The sequence below is a fragment of the Calonectris borealis genome, chromosome 6, assembly GCF_964195595.1.
Source record: "Calonectris borealis chromosome 6, bCalBor7.hap1.2, whole genome shotgun sequence".
Lineage (NCBI taxonomy): Eukaryota > Metazoa > Chordata > Aves > Procellariiformes > Procellariidae > Calonectris > Calonectris borealis.
The window spans coordinates 44,131,703-44,144,529 of NC_134317.1; the positions used below are offsets into that span (position 1 = coordinate 44,131,703).

At 59.1% G+C, this 12,827-nt stretch overlaps 12 non-coding genes across 12 annotated transcripts; 6 read left to right on the forward strand and 6 right to left on the reverse strand.

The window, feature by feature from the left end:
- Positions 1–15: 15 nt before the first annotated feature.
- TRNAS-CGA (transfer RNA serine (anticodon CGA)) lies at positions 16–97 on the reverse strand. Its single transcript has one exon. It is a non-coding gene; the product is annotated as a tRNA-Ser (tRNA).
- A 272-nt stretch (positions 98–369) lies between these two features.
- Positions 370–441, forward strand: TRNAP-AGG (transfer RNA proline (anticodon AGG)). Its single transcript has one exon. It is a non-coding gene; the product is annotated as a tRNA-Pro (tRNA).
- Positions 442–863: 422 nt separating this feature from the next.
- On the forward strand, positions 864–935 carry TRNAA-UGC (transfer RNA alanine (anticodon UGC)). Its single transcript has one exon. It is a non-coding gene; the product is annotated as a tRNA-Ala (tRNA).
- A 241-nt stretch (positions 936–1,176) lies between these two features.
- On the reverse strand, positions 1,177–1,248 carry TRNAP-AGG (transfer RNA proline (anticodon AGG)). The gene has a single exon. It is a non-coding gene; the product is annotated as a tRNA-Pro (tRNA).
- A 539-nt stretch (positions 1,249–1,787) lies between these two features.
- Positions 1,788–1,859, forward strand: TRNAP-AGG (transfer RNA proline (anticodon AGG)). Its single transcript has one exon. It is a non-coding gene; the product is annotated as a tRNA-Pro (tRNA).
- A 676-nt stretch (positions 1,860–2,535) lies between these two features.
- Positions 2,536–2,607, forward strand: TRNAP-UGG (transfer RNA proline (anticodon UGG)). The gene has a single exon. It is a non-coding gene; the product is annotated as a tRNA-Pro (tRNA).
- Positions 2,608–2,980: 373 nt separating this feature from the next.
- Positions 2,981–3,052, forward strand: TRNAA-UGC (transfer RNA alanine (anticodon UGC)). The gene has a single exon. It is a non-coding gene; the product is annotated as a tRNA-Ala (tRNA).
- Positions 3,053–3,390: 338 nt separating this feature from the next.
- Positions 3,391–3,462, reverse strand: TRNAP-AGG (transfer RNA proline (anticodon AGG)). Its single transcript has one exon. It is a non-coding gene; the product is annotated as a tRNA-Pro (tRNA).
- Positions 3,463–4,056: 594 nt separating this feature from the next.
- Positions 4,057–4,128, forward strand: TRNAP-AGG (transfer RNA proline (anticodon AGG)). The gene has a single exon. It is a non-coding gene; the product is annotated as a tRNA-Pro (tRNA).
- Positions 4,129–4,617: 489 nt separating this feature from the next.
- On the reverse strand, positions 4,618–4,689 carry TRNAA-CGC (transfer RNA alanine (anticodon CGC)). Its single transcript has one exon. It is a non-coding gene; the product is annotated as a tRNA-Ala (tRNA).
- Positions 4,690–5,227: 538 nt separating this feature from the next.
- On the reverse strand, positions 5,228–5,299 carry TRNAA-UGC (transfer RNA alanine (anticodon UGC)). Its single transcript has one exon. It is a non-coding gene; the product is annotated as a tRNA-Ala (tRNA).
- A 163-nt stretch (positions 5,300–5,462) lies between these two features.
- Positions 5,463–5,534, reverse strand: TRNAP-CGG (transfer RNA proline (anticodon CGG)). The gene has a single exon. It is a non-coding gene; the product is annotated as a tRNA-Pro (tRNA).
- Between the last annotated feature and the right edge of the window lie 7,293 nt (positions 5,535–12,827).

Below are 12,827 nucleotides of genomic sequence, written 5' to 3' on the forward strand. Positions count from 1 at the left end.
GCAGGTAAAAGCTCTCGCTGTGAGCAGGATTCGAACCTGCGCAGGGAAACCCTATTGGATTTCGAGTCCAACGCCTTCACCCCTCGGCCATCACAGCCCCAGCCCTGGGCACCCGGGGGGGACACCTGCCCCCTGCCCGGGCAACCCCGATCCCCCCTGGGCGCCCCGTTTTCCTGGGAAGTAGGAAAGTCTCCACGGTGGCCGCTGCATCCCCACACACGCTCAGCCCCGCTCTGCTCCCCAGGATCTGGGGCAGGGCCTGTCCCCGAAAAGCTGCACCCGGGGCCCCGGGGTCTCTGTTCAGCACTGCACCCCCCAGCACCCCAGTGCCCAGCACAGAGTGGGGGTGCCCGGGCAGCTGCGCACCCCGGCTCGTTGGTCTAGGGGTATGATTCTCGCTTAGGGTGCGAGAGGTCCCGGGTTCAACTCCCGGACGAGCCCTCCTTTTCGGCACCCACCACCAGGCACAGCCCTTGCAGGGATGGGGCACGGACAGGCCGATGTTGCCCGGCACAGGGGGGACAGGCAGCCTCCCCAGCTTGGCCATGTCCCCTCTGCTGGGACGCTCCCGCCACTGCTGGGAGCGAGGTGCTGCCCGCTGCCCCTTGGGCAAAGAGACACGGCTCAGCCATGGCCAGGGCTCGTCCCCTCCTGGGTGGGGAAGGGGCTGTGGGGGCAGCGGGGGATGGCAGAGTGGGGCCCTTCTACTACCATGGACCCGCTGGGCAGCTCGTCCATAAAAACATGTCCCTGCTCTGCAAACCCCTGAACCCGACGGTCAGCAGCTCCAGGGGGCTGGGAAACGAAGCAGCGACAGGGATTTTCTGGGAGTGATGGGAAAGCCAGGTGAGAGGCTGGTGCAGGGGGATGTAGCTCAGCGGGAGAGCGCTTGCTTTGCATGTAAGAGGCCCTGGGTTCAACCCCCAGCATCTCCAGCTTTTGCCTCCACAGTCCCACCTCCCTCCCAGCTGCGGGGCTGGCAGAGCCCCCGATACCCCACAGAAAAGCCCTGGGGCTGCCTGCGGGCTGCTTCCCATCACCTGCAGCCTGCGGGGAAATGCCCGCAGCCCTGCAGGGTGTGGGGGCACCTTGTCTCCCTTCCTCAGGGGTCTCAAGGTGTCTCTTGGGTCAAACGGTGGTGCCGGGGCAAGGCCGGGCGGTGGGTGCCCAAAAGAAGGGCTCGTCCGGGAGTTGAACCCGGGACCTCTCGCACCCTAAGCGAGAATCATACCCCTAGACCAACGAGCCGGGGTGCGCAGCTGGCACCCAGCGCAGGTCCTGTCCCCCACGGCCCCACGGCCCCAGGCACTGCACAGGCCGACCCGTGCCCAGTGCAGGTGGGGGACAGCTGCCCCAGGCCCCTGGGGACGAAGCACAGGAAGATGCAGGAGAGCTCACTCCGCATCCTGGGAAAATGCCACTTTCCCACCTGCCCAGGGATGCAAAACCTGGAAAACCTTGGGGGACCTGTGCCCCTCCTGCTCCGGGGCCATCACAGCCCCTCCCAGGGGCATTGTGGGGCTCCCTGCGCACCCCTGCCTCCCCCTGTCCTGGACCCCCAACATCTGTCCCCCTTCCCCCTGGTCACCCCATTTTCCTGGAAAGTGGGAAAGTCTCCAGGGTGGCCGCTGCATCCCCACACACGCTCAGCCCCGCTCTGCTCCCCAGGGCCTGGGGCCTGTCCCCGAAAAGCTACGCCCGGGGCCCTGGGGTCCCTGTTCAGCACTGCCCCCCCAGCACCCCAGTGCCCGGCACAGGGTGGGGGTGCCCGGGCAGCTGCGCACCCCGGCTCGTTGGTCTAGGGGTATGATTCTCGCTTAGGGTGCGAGAGGTCCCGGGTTCAACTCCCGGACGAGCCCTCCTTTTGGGCACCCACTGCCCGGCACAGCCCCTATGGGGACAGAGCACGGACAGCTCTGCCCGGGACTGCGGTGCAGGGTGCGGGCACGGTGATGGCCCTGCAGCCGGGGCTCCCGCAGCAGCGCAGCTGCCTGCCCTGGCACAGCTACAGCAGCCCCTGACCCCGGGTCTGCATCCAGAAAACCATGCCCCTGGTCTGCCCCAGAGCCCCCCCACCCTCTCCCGGCCCCATTGGCACCCTGGGGCACCTGAGGGATACACAGCGCCTGCAAAGCCCTGAGCCCCATGGTCAGCAGCTCTGGGGGGCTGGGGAAGGAAGCAGCAACAAGGATTTTCTGGGAGCGACCCCCAGGTCAGAGGGGGATATCGCCTTTGGGGCATGCCCCATGGGGGAAGAAGAGCGGGGGGTGATGCTGCAAAGCATCGGCCATTTCAACCACTGCAAGGGCCAGGGAGATGGTTTTGAGGAGGAAAATCCCCGGAGATGCTGGGAATTGCTGGGCACTAATGCCTCACGGTCACCTCCAGATGGTGGCTCCATGGATCAACCACAGCAAGAGGGACCTCCCTGCTCCCAGAGTGTGCCAAGGGACACACCCAGGCTCAGCTGCCCCTCCAAAATCCCAAAAGTGTGTGGGGCACAGAGGCTGGGGGTGCATTGGGGTGCAGCACCCTGGCTCGTTGGTCTAGGGGTATGATTCTCGCTTTGGGTGCGAGAGGTCCCGGGTTCAACTCCCGGACGAGCCCTTCTTTTGGGCACCCACTTTCCCCAGCGGCACATGGGATCATGGCACAACCAGGGCACGGCGAGGGCAGCGGTGCCAGCACAGTGGGGTCAGTGCCCCATTCTGGCTGAGCACGTCCCTGTGGGCTGGCTGGACCCCCAAGAGCTGGCAGCGATGTGCTGCAGGGCGCGTGGGCAGGGAGGCAGATGGAGGAAGGGGTGGGAAAGGGCAGCTGGAGGCAGCGTTGGGCAGTGCAGAGCAGAGCGGGTGCTGCCGGCAGCGTGTGCCCTGAGGCTCTGTCTCTGGGGTCAGGGCCCTGGGGACAGAGCAGGGTGAGCTGTGGGCAGTGGGGCAGCGGTGGGGGGTGAGGGGACTTGTCCAAGCCCCCATGGACAGGGGATGTAGCTCAGCGGGAGAGCGCTTGCTTTGCATGTAAGAGGCCCTGGGTTCAACCCCCAGCATCTCCATGTCCTTTTGCCTCCCCCTCCTGCCTGCCAGCTGCCAGGCTGGCAGAGCCCCCAAAACCCCAAAGAGAAGCCCCAGTGCTGCCTGCGGGCACAGCTGGCCTGGGGCTGCTTTCTGGCAGGCTGTGAGGAATGCCCGTGCCTCTTTCCCTCCCCTGCCCGGGCTCTGCAAGGTGCGGGAGCAGCTTGTCTCTTTTCCCCAGGGGGCTCGGGTGAATGTTGGTGTTGGCAGGAGCTGCCAAACTGGGGAGGCCGCCTGTCCCCCCCTGTGCCGGGCAGCGTTGCCCCGTCTGTGCCCCGTCCCCACAGGGGCTGTGCCGGGCGGTGGGTGCCCAAAAGAAGGGCTCGTCCGGGAGTTGAACCCGGGACCTCTCGCACCCTAAGCGAGAATCATACCCCTAGACCAACGAGCCGGGGTGCGCACCTGGCACCCAGCGCAGATCCTGTCCCCCACGGCCCCACGGCCCCGGGCACTGCACAGGCCGACCCGTGCCCAGTGCAGGTGGGGGGCAGCTGCCCCAGGTCCCTGCCCTCTCCCTCCCCTCTGCTCTCTGGCCACCACCTCCCCCAGCTCCCCTGAGGACGAAGCACAGGAAGATGCAGGAGAGCTCACTCCGCATCCTGGGAAAATGCCACTTTCCCACCTGCCCAGGGATGCAAAACCTGGAAAACCTTGGGGGGCCTGTGCCCCTCCTGCTCCGGGGACATCACAGCCCCTCCCAGGGGCATTGTGGGGCTCCCTGCGCACCCCTGCCTCCCCCTGCTCTGGACCCCCAACATCTGTCCCCGTTCCCCCTGTCACCCCATTTTCCTGGGAAGTGGGAAAGTCTCCAGGGTGGCCGCTGCATCCCCACACACGCTCAGCCCCGCTCTGCTCCCCAGGATCTGGGGCAGGGCCTGTCCCCGAAAAGCTGCACCCGGGGCCCCGGGGTCCCTGTTCAGCACTGCCCCCCCCAGCACCCCAGTGCCCGGCACAGGGTGGGGGTGCCCGGGCAGCTGCGCACCCCGGCTCGTTGGTCTAGGGGTATGATTCTCGCTTAGGGTGCGAGAGGTCCCGGGTTCAACTCCCGGACGAGCCCTCCTTTTCGGCACCCACCACCAGGCACAGCCCTTGCAGGGATGGGGCACGGACAGGCCGATGTTGCCCGGCACAGGGGGGACAGGCGGCCTCCCCAGCTTGGCCACGTCCCCTCTGCTGGGACGCTCCCGCCACTGCCGGGAGCGAGGTGCTGCCCGCTGCCACTTGGGCAAAGAGACATGGCTCAGCCATGGCCAGGGCTCGTCCCCTCCTGGGTGGGGAAGGGGCTGTGGGGGCAGTGGGGATGGCAGAGCAGGGCCCTGCTGCTACCATGTACCTGCTGGGCAGCTCTTCAGCCTGGGGCAGAAGCAGATAGCTGGGAAATGAAACAGCCACCAGCATTTCCAGGAAGCAAGGAGGAGAAACCCTGGTTCAAGGGTGAGATCAGCTTTGGGGATGTCCCTGCAGCAAGAAAGGGGATGTTTCCTACTAAGCACCCGCCATTCCCCCCCACCCTGTAGCCCTGCTGAGTTTTCAGGGAGGAAAAGCATGGAGATGCTGGGGGTTGAACCCAGGGCCTCTTACATGCGAAGCAAGCGCTCTCCCGCTGAGCTACATCCCCCTGCCTGGGGGATGCCCAGACAGGGCACACTATCCCTGGCACCACAGCAGCAGCTCCCTGGGCAGGCACCATGGGGGGCACCATCCAAGCTTGCTAAAACCAGTGTTGATTGAAATAGAAACCCTATGGACACGCCATGGGGTGCTGTTTGCAGGTGGCTGGGGGATGGCAGGGCTGACCCTCCTCCACCAGGTCTGCGGAGAGCAGCAGGGATGCAGTCCCCAAAGGAGGGGTTGTCCCAAAAGGGAGCCTCGTCCAGGAGTTGAACCTGGGACGTCTCGCACCCAAGGCGAGAATCATACCCCTAGACCAATGAGCCAGGGCGCTGCACCCCTTTTGCATCCCCAGCCCCTCTGCTCCCCCATTTTTGGGTTATGGGCGCAGCTGGTTTTCCCCTAGCACAGCCGCAGCCTGCAGGTGCTGGGAAGCATTCCCAGCCCAGCCATACCCACAGGTAGCCCCAGGGCTTTTCTGTGGGCCTTGGGGGGCTCTGCCAGCCCCGAAGCCAGCAGGGAGGAGGGTCTGTGGAGGCAAAAGCTGGAGATGCTGGGGGTTGAACCCAGGGCCTCTTACATGCAAAGCAAGCGCTCTCCCGCTGAGCTACATCCCCCTGCACCAGCACCACCTCGCTCCTGGCTCTTGGGGGTCCAGCCTGCCCATGGGGATGTGCCCAGCCAGGACATGAGACTGACCCCACTGTGCCACAGCCTTCATCGTTTCACCGGTATGTCACAGCCCCATGCGCCGCCAGGGAAGGTGGGTGCCCAAAAGGAGGGCTCGTCCGGGAGTTGAACCCGGGACCTCTCGCACCCGAAGCGAGAATCATACCCCTAGACCAACGAGCCGGGGCAGATCCATCCTCCCTGCCCTCGGCCCCTGTGCTCCATCCACCTGTGGCCGTGCGCACAGGGTGATGGCTCCTGGGTGCCCTCATCTCTCATCACCACCTCTCAGAAACCCATTTCACGTGGTCCCAGGGCTAACGATCTCCCTCTCCCCTGCCCCACAGGTGCTGGTGTGGCTTTGGGACAAGGGACAGGAGCTGCAAGTGCCGGGTTACTGGGAAATACCCCCGGCCATTCCCTTTTCCCAGCCTCCAGGAGCTGTCAACCATGGGGGTCAGCAGGGTGCTGGCGCTGGGGCTCCAATGGGTGTCATGGGGAGCAGGACTGGGAGGACAGCTCTGGGGCAGACCAGGGGGATTTTTTCTGGATGCAGTCCCTAAGGGTAGGGCTGCCCATAGCTGTGCCAGGGTGGGAAGCCGAGCTGCTGCTGGAGCCCCAGCTGGTGGGGACCCCCTTCCACGCAGGACAGCCGCAGGGGGAACAGGGCGAAGAGCTGATTTTCAGACAGCACACCCGCAGCGAGCCTCCGATGCTAATTATATCGCATTGCAGGCTGTGCCAGAGCAAGGGTTCCCTCCCTGGGGCACATCCAAACGCCGTGAGCTGACGCAGGAGAACCAGCAGGAAGGATCAGCCGCAGGCAGCACAGGCAAGCCTCGCTCTTCTTCCCTGCCCTGCAAACCACAGAGGAGTGGGGAGGAGTGGACAGGGGGAGCGCTGTCCCCCTGTGATTTCCAGGTCACATAACCTGCCACGGCTGCCCAGCTCCTTCAGCCCCACGCATCCAGTGCTAACACCAGCTACCTTACACAGCAATAACCAGATCACCCTTCTCTTCGGGAAACGTGCAGACACCTAATTCTCAGCCAATGTGAATTAACAGCCTTGGAACATTTAATTGAGCAATTCCTGAGTTTGAAACACAAATTCACAAGTATTTCACTCCCAGGACCTTGTAAACCGTTGGGATTTGGGCTCCGCTTTCACTGCACTCATCCCTGTTTCTTCCCGAGGGCTGCCCTCCACAAGGGGAGAAGCTCAGAGGAGAAGGGGGGTGTAGGACAGCCAGGAGTGGTGTCTGGTGATGATTTGGGCTCAGGGTGAGGCACGGTGCTGGTGGAGCCAACAGGGCTGCGGGCTCGCTGGGATGCAAGCCTTGTGAACCCCACTCCCACGGGTAGCACCAGGAGGGCCAGACCGGGATGCCAGTGCCTTTTGATTTGCGTGCTTCTTCCCCCGTGACTCACACGTGTGGGTGGCCTGTTATTTTCCTGCTTTATGGGATTTCCAGCCCTGGGGAAGAACTGGAGCCCTTGCCAGAGCCATCGCCTGTCTGGATCCCCAGGCTGGCACAGGGCCCTTACGTGGCAGGGAGGGCACCCTGAAAAACCGAAACAAGCCCCTGCCCTGCAGTCAGTCCATGGGTGCCTGGGGTGGGATGCCCTCTTGGTGGTGCCCTCTCCTTCTTATCCGGGCCATGCAACCACTTTCTCACCTCTTCCTAAAGCCTAAGAGCAGGCGCCCTCTCTGCTTTGGTGGGAAATTGCGTTGCAATGCTTTGGTGGGCAAAGGAGATTTTTATTGGCAAACAAGTCCCATCTCAGTCTGCCATGCCTGCAGGCTCCCAGCTCCAGGGGCCCTGTCTCCAGCTGGCTGGCTCCAGGATGCATGTCCCCAAGGGCTCTGGCCAGGAGTCCTTGCCTTGGCGAGGAGGATGAGGGACGCTGCCTGTTGAGGCCAGCTAGGACTCCTGGCATTGCCCTCAGCTTGGCGCCTGGGTGCTGGGGTGGGATATTCCTTTTGCAGCCCAGCAAAAGCGCTGGCGGTGGATCTGTCTCTTCATCCTGTCCCACTGCTGTGAGTCACCAGGATTTTTGTCTTATCTGGATGTGCAGAGAAGCCACAGATGGATGTGTAGACCCAGCAATCATCCAGCCACCACCAATCCCTCCATCCCTATCACCAGCCCCCTGCCGCCCGGGTCTTCCACTCCTGATGGTCTCGCTTGCTACTCACACCACCCTTTTCCATGAGAACTCTCTATGCTTCTCTACTTGTTCCAACTCAAACCATGACTTCATCCCTCTTCCCCGTCTCCTCCATCCCCAGGGGGGATGTACCCACCACAGTACGAAATGCTCACTGGCTGCTTCTGTTGGCTTCCCCAAGCAGGCAAATGCAGAGAAACCTGAGCAAGCCCCTTTGCCACATGTGGTGGTGCAGGCTGGGGTGTCCCCATGGTTACATGCACCCCAAAGAGGAGATCGACATCCCCATGCATGTGACCTGCAATGGGGAGCTACCACCATCACCTTCCCAGGCCTGTTGAGCTGAAGTACCCCACTGTGATTCGTGCATTGTAATTTCTGCTGGTGCAGTTGACTTCACCAAAGCAAAGGATAGAAGAAATGAAGGGAAATAGGGGTCTCCAGGAAGCAATGACTGCTGCAGGACGAGCATGCTGAGCGACAGCAGGGAGAAGGTTTCGTCCAAAGACATGAGCAGGTGAGGGAAGATGGGAGGTGAGCAGAAGACATGAAACTCAACAGATGCAGGGATGGCCAAAGGGTTGCTTTTGGGCTAAGCTCCAGGCTTTTCTGAGAAATGCTTCTGCTGCTGCTGTTGAAAACCATAAGCAGGCAATGCTGGGACAAAACCCCAGGACCCAGCTATTTCCCTCCATGTGTATCCTTCTACCCGCTAAGCATTATTTTTCATCTCAGTCTTGGTATTTAGTTCCCTGTTTCTCACCAGGGCTTTTGGCTGCACTGTCTTTGCAGGAACCTGTATTTTAGGGCCTGATCAGCAGGTCTGTGGGGTCCTGCCCTGGGCAAGCGCTGGCTGGGGGGGATACGTGGCAGATTGAATTCAGGACGGCTCTTGAGCTGGGAGCCAAGACAGCATGGCTCCCAGCCGGGAGTCACAGCACCTGTGGGAGACAGGGTGCCAGCTCCCTTGGGACGGGGATCCCTGCAGGGCACTGAGGTCCTCACTTCCCCGACTCTGTCTGCACTAAGGCATCACAATTTTCAAGTCAAATCAAGGACCTGTGTGGATTTTAGTCTCCTTTGAGACACTGGCTCTTCAGGAAAAAAATCTGTATAACCTCAACAGTCATTCAGTGAAAAGCCACATAAAAATATCGTCATTCTGTCCCCTAGCTCCACCCTGGACTGTCCTATGCAGCAGACTGGTGGAAGACAGTTGCACCAGCCCCAGATGCCTACAGCTTTCAAATGAAGCTTTTGCTGGAAATCCAATGCTTTTCCTCATTGCAGTGTCAGGAGAATTTTGCATCCCATCTCCGTGAACAATTTCTGGAGCTGGGATAAAAATATCTGAGCAGTCCTTGGAAGAGGGATGTGAAACTACACCTCTCTTATCCTGGTGCTCTGACTGCTGAGCAATTGCCACATAAATTTTCTCCAAATTAGGAGTGCCTCTGTGAAGATCTCCCGAGCAATAAAACCAGTTGAGCTTGGCCAAAGGCTTTTGAAGACTAACATGCTTACAAGCTCAGCATAATCCTTCATTATAAACACTCATAAGCTTTATGCAAATTGTCACACTACCAAAATGCTTAAGGTATGAAAGAAGATCTAAACAATACCCGTGGAGGACTTAGTCGCACTCTTATTCCTCCATCAGCTGAAAAGGTTCTGCTTGATGATACATGGCATCTTAAAAAGAGGCTTTACTCAATGCCTGGCATCTTTTTCCAGAGACACCTGCATCCACTCCCTTAAAACAATTACTGTCCAGTTCTCTAATGTGTACAACTAAAATCTTGGGTCCTGGTCTTTGGGAAAAGCTCAGCATGGAGCTCACTGTGCTGTGGCTGGGGCCCGGGATGGGGTTATCTTGTCCTCCTCTAACTGACCACTGCACGGGACTTGCAGGTGTCTCCACACATCAGCAGAGCTGAGTGCTCCCTGCTGAGTGCCCGTCCAGCTTTTGCTCTTGTCTCTGTATCTGGAGCACATGGGGAAATTATAGTTTTTTCTTCATGTCCTTATTACTATGTTTAGATATCTTTCCTGATGGCATTACCACAGGTCTGATTGTCCATCACGCTTGGTGTCTATCAGAAATGTTAGGATGCCTCTCCCCTCGACACCTCTGATCAATCAGTGCTCAATCACAGGTCTCAGCAAATTTGGACTCCCAAATGTCTGTGTCCCCAGAGGAAACCTGGGTAACCCTGCACTGCGTTTCACATCGCAGGCACCCCTCTTTCTCTGACGGGGCCAGGGATGCTATTGTGGGAATGGGCTGCTGGACAAGGCGCACCCATATCCAGGGTGGGATGCCTGAGCTGTCATACTGAGCTAGCACAAGGACACGGGTATATTCAGCTCATGTTATTCATAGGGCTCACTCGAGGCAGTTGTCGGGCCTGTACATATGCACGTCTATGCGTGCATGCAGCAGCACAGAACAAAACATTCCTACTGCTGCGTTAAGAGATACAGCCAGATGCAGACATATTACATGCCTCACTGGCACCTAGGTTTGCGTCAGTACATACTTACTTGTGTAAGGCCACTTTTGCCACATGCTGTTGTAAAGAGTAAAAATAAAGAGCCCAGTGCTTGAGATCTGGTTTTGCCCTGGTATATCTTAGGAATTTTTTACTCTTCATCATCACCCATAAAACATTGGGTGAGTTGGGCGTAGGATGACCATCCAAAGGAGTATCTCCCAAGAAGCCTGTTTCTGCCTTTTTTCCCTGACCCCGCAACCATCCTCCTTAGCTCACCCAAAAAATTGCTGCAAAACGCAGGGTAAATGCCATTTTGAAATGTCAGACGTTCGTGTTCCCACCTCCTTGAGGGAACTGGCAACAAGTCTGCTCCTGCGGGAAGTCCTCCCTAAGCATATGCTTGCTACAGGGCAGCAGGAGAGGTTTCCAGGATGAGAAAGTTGCCTTCAGGCTGGTCACAGCAAACCACACGCTTCAGCCCAGTGCGGAGCTGAGCAGCAGAAACTCCTATTTCAGACAAAAAAGAAACCTCCCCCCCAGCAACAAGTTGCCTCCAGAGCAGGTTACCCCTCCAGACCAGAGGCACAAGGAACACCAGAAGACTCAGGCTATGATGTAGCATGACTTTAATGAGAAGGAGACGGAGAATAAACCAGTTCAGAGTATGAGAAGTGCATTTCCAGCGCTCGGTAAAGAAATGGATAAACCCCACTCCAGGACAAGCTGATCCCTACAAGGTGTTCCTCTGCCCCACTGCCCCATGACCACCATCTTCCATCTACAGCCCACTATAAGCATTTTCGCCCAGCCAGCAGCAAATGCTGTGTAGCACCGCAGGGAGTGACACCTACATGGAAATATAAAGTAAGGCTTAGCGAGAGAAAGGTATAGGGAGGCATGGTCTCGAGTGACGAGCTTCCATGGCTCCCTTCCTCCTGGGGGGGCTGCAGGTGCCCCCCACAGCCGGGAAACCCACGGGCATTTCCTTAGTCCTCTTCCCCAGTCTTGGTCCTGTGCTTCGTTTGTCCTTCCCGACGCGGCCGCTCTGCTGGCATCGGCGGGAGGAGGTCACCCCTACAGCCCGCTGCCCAGGCACAGCAGTCCCGCTTTCCCCAGCCCCCGGGGACCACCGGAGGCCACGGGGACCCCGCAGCACCGGAGGTAGCTCCCGACTGCCGCCGACGCCGTGGACCCCACCGTCGTGTTTTGCGGGTAGGAACTGAGGATGGGCCCGGGGAGGGTGACCACAACGGTGGGGGGTTGGATGACGGCAGTGGAGTCCCCACAGCGGCGGAAGCAGGGCTGGTTGCAGCTGGTGGCCAACGGCCGGGGACTGCAGGAGGAGGGCAGGCACAGGTCGTAGCAGGACATCGCTCGGCGAGGACGTACACCTGAAAGCCAGAGCCAGGGCGTAAATGCAAAGCAGAGGCTGGTCCATTCCTGCTGAGCCCTCATTCAGCGGCTCCCATAATAAGAGGTGTGGGAGAGCTAGCTAGCGGGTGAGTTTGGATGGTTTAGAACCCCGAAGGATGACTTTCCAAACAAGCAGGAGCTGGCTTCCCCCTTCCTTTGCCCCGTAACCCGCTCGGGAGAAAGCAACGAGTTTGGTTTGAGCTGCACGTCTGGGGAAGCTGAAGGCACCAGATGCTGAAAGCACTGAGAGCAGACCTGCTCCTGCACGCCGACTGCCTTCAAGCTGACAGCAAGCCTTCAGCAAGCGAAATGCTCGCTGAGACACATCTAGTTGTAGCAAAACCCACTTACAACAATACAATGTGAGTGAGCTGGATTTAACGTGAGCTGAGCTATCCCATCCCAAAATATAAGGGACCTCTGATGCCCTTGCATAAACAAGGACACATCGATCCCTGCAACCTGGGCATGTGCCATTCTTTTTTTACTTCAGCAAGTAAAACCATGCAGGATGCACCCAGCTCTGTGGTTACAGATCCTGCAAATCCTGCATCCCGCAACCCCTTGCTCTCCTCATTTTGGAGCAGAAATAAACCCTTCCCCAACATCCTCTGCAGGCAGGAGGGAGGCAGGTAACAAACCTTGAACTCTTGCGGAGGATCGGGCACAAGGCATCGGTGAAAGCAACAGCTCAGTAGGGAGGAGACGGAGCCCGTCTCAACTTACCCAGACGGGAGGCAGCGGTGGCAGCTGGGAGCGGGTGGTGGGGCCAGGCACTGTCTGGGGTTTTATAGGGTGCCCCAGCCCCCAGGGGAGCGGGTGCATACCTTCCGCCTGAAACTCCCCAACAACCAGCAGTTTTCTCCTGGAAAGCTCCCCCGGCTGATTAAACAGTTCCCTCTTTCATCTGTCATGTTTTGCTTCCATTTAATACTGAGTAAGATTGAAATGATTCGGGCTACAGGCATTAATTACCTTGCTTCCTAGGGCCAAAGTACATTTTAGGTCTTATGCCACCAGGCAGGAGAGTGTTTCAGCAGAATTTAGGGCAGGCGCATCGCTCCACATCTTCCTCTGAGCACAACCAATTCAGCTCCCCAGTACACCTGAGGTAAGCTCGGGGATGTAAGCTGAACGCAAAAAACATGCATTTGTAGGTAAACCCTGCGACAGCGGCTTCATCGACGGCAGGAAAACCAGGGGGGCTGCAGGGGTGAGGGTGCTGGGGCACCACGCGTGGCTGGGAGAAAAATGCCAGAGGGCATTTCTCCTGCCCCAGCTGCCCAGCTCCTACAGACGCAGACACAGGGACTTGAGCTAGCCTGGCATGAGAAAATCATTAGACTTTTGGATCCACTTAGGGGATTTTGCCTTTTTTTGTTATTATTCCTCACGCC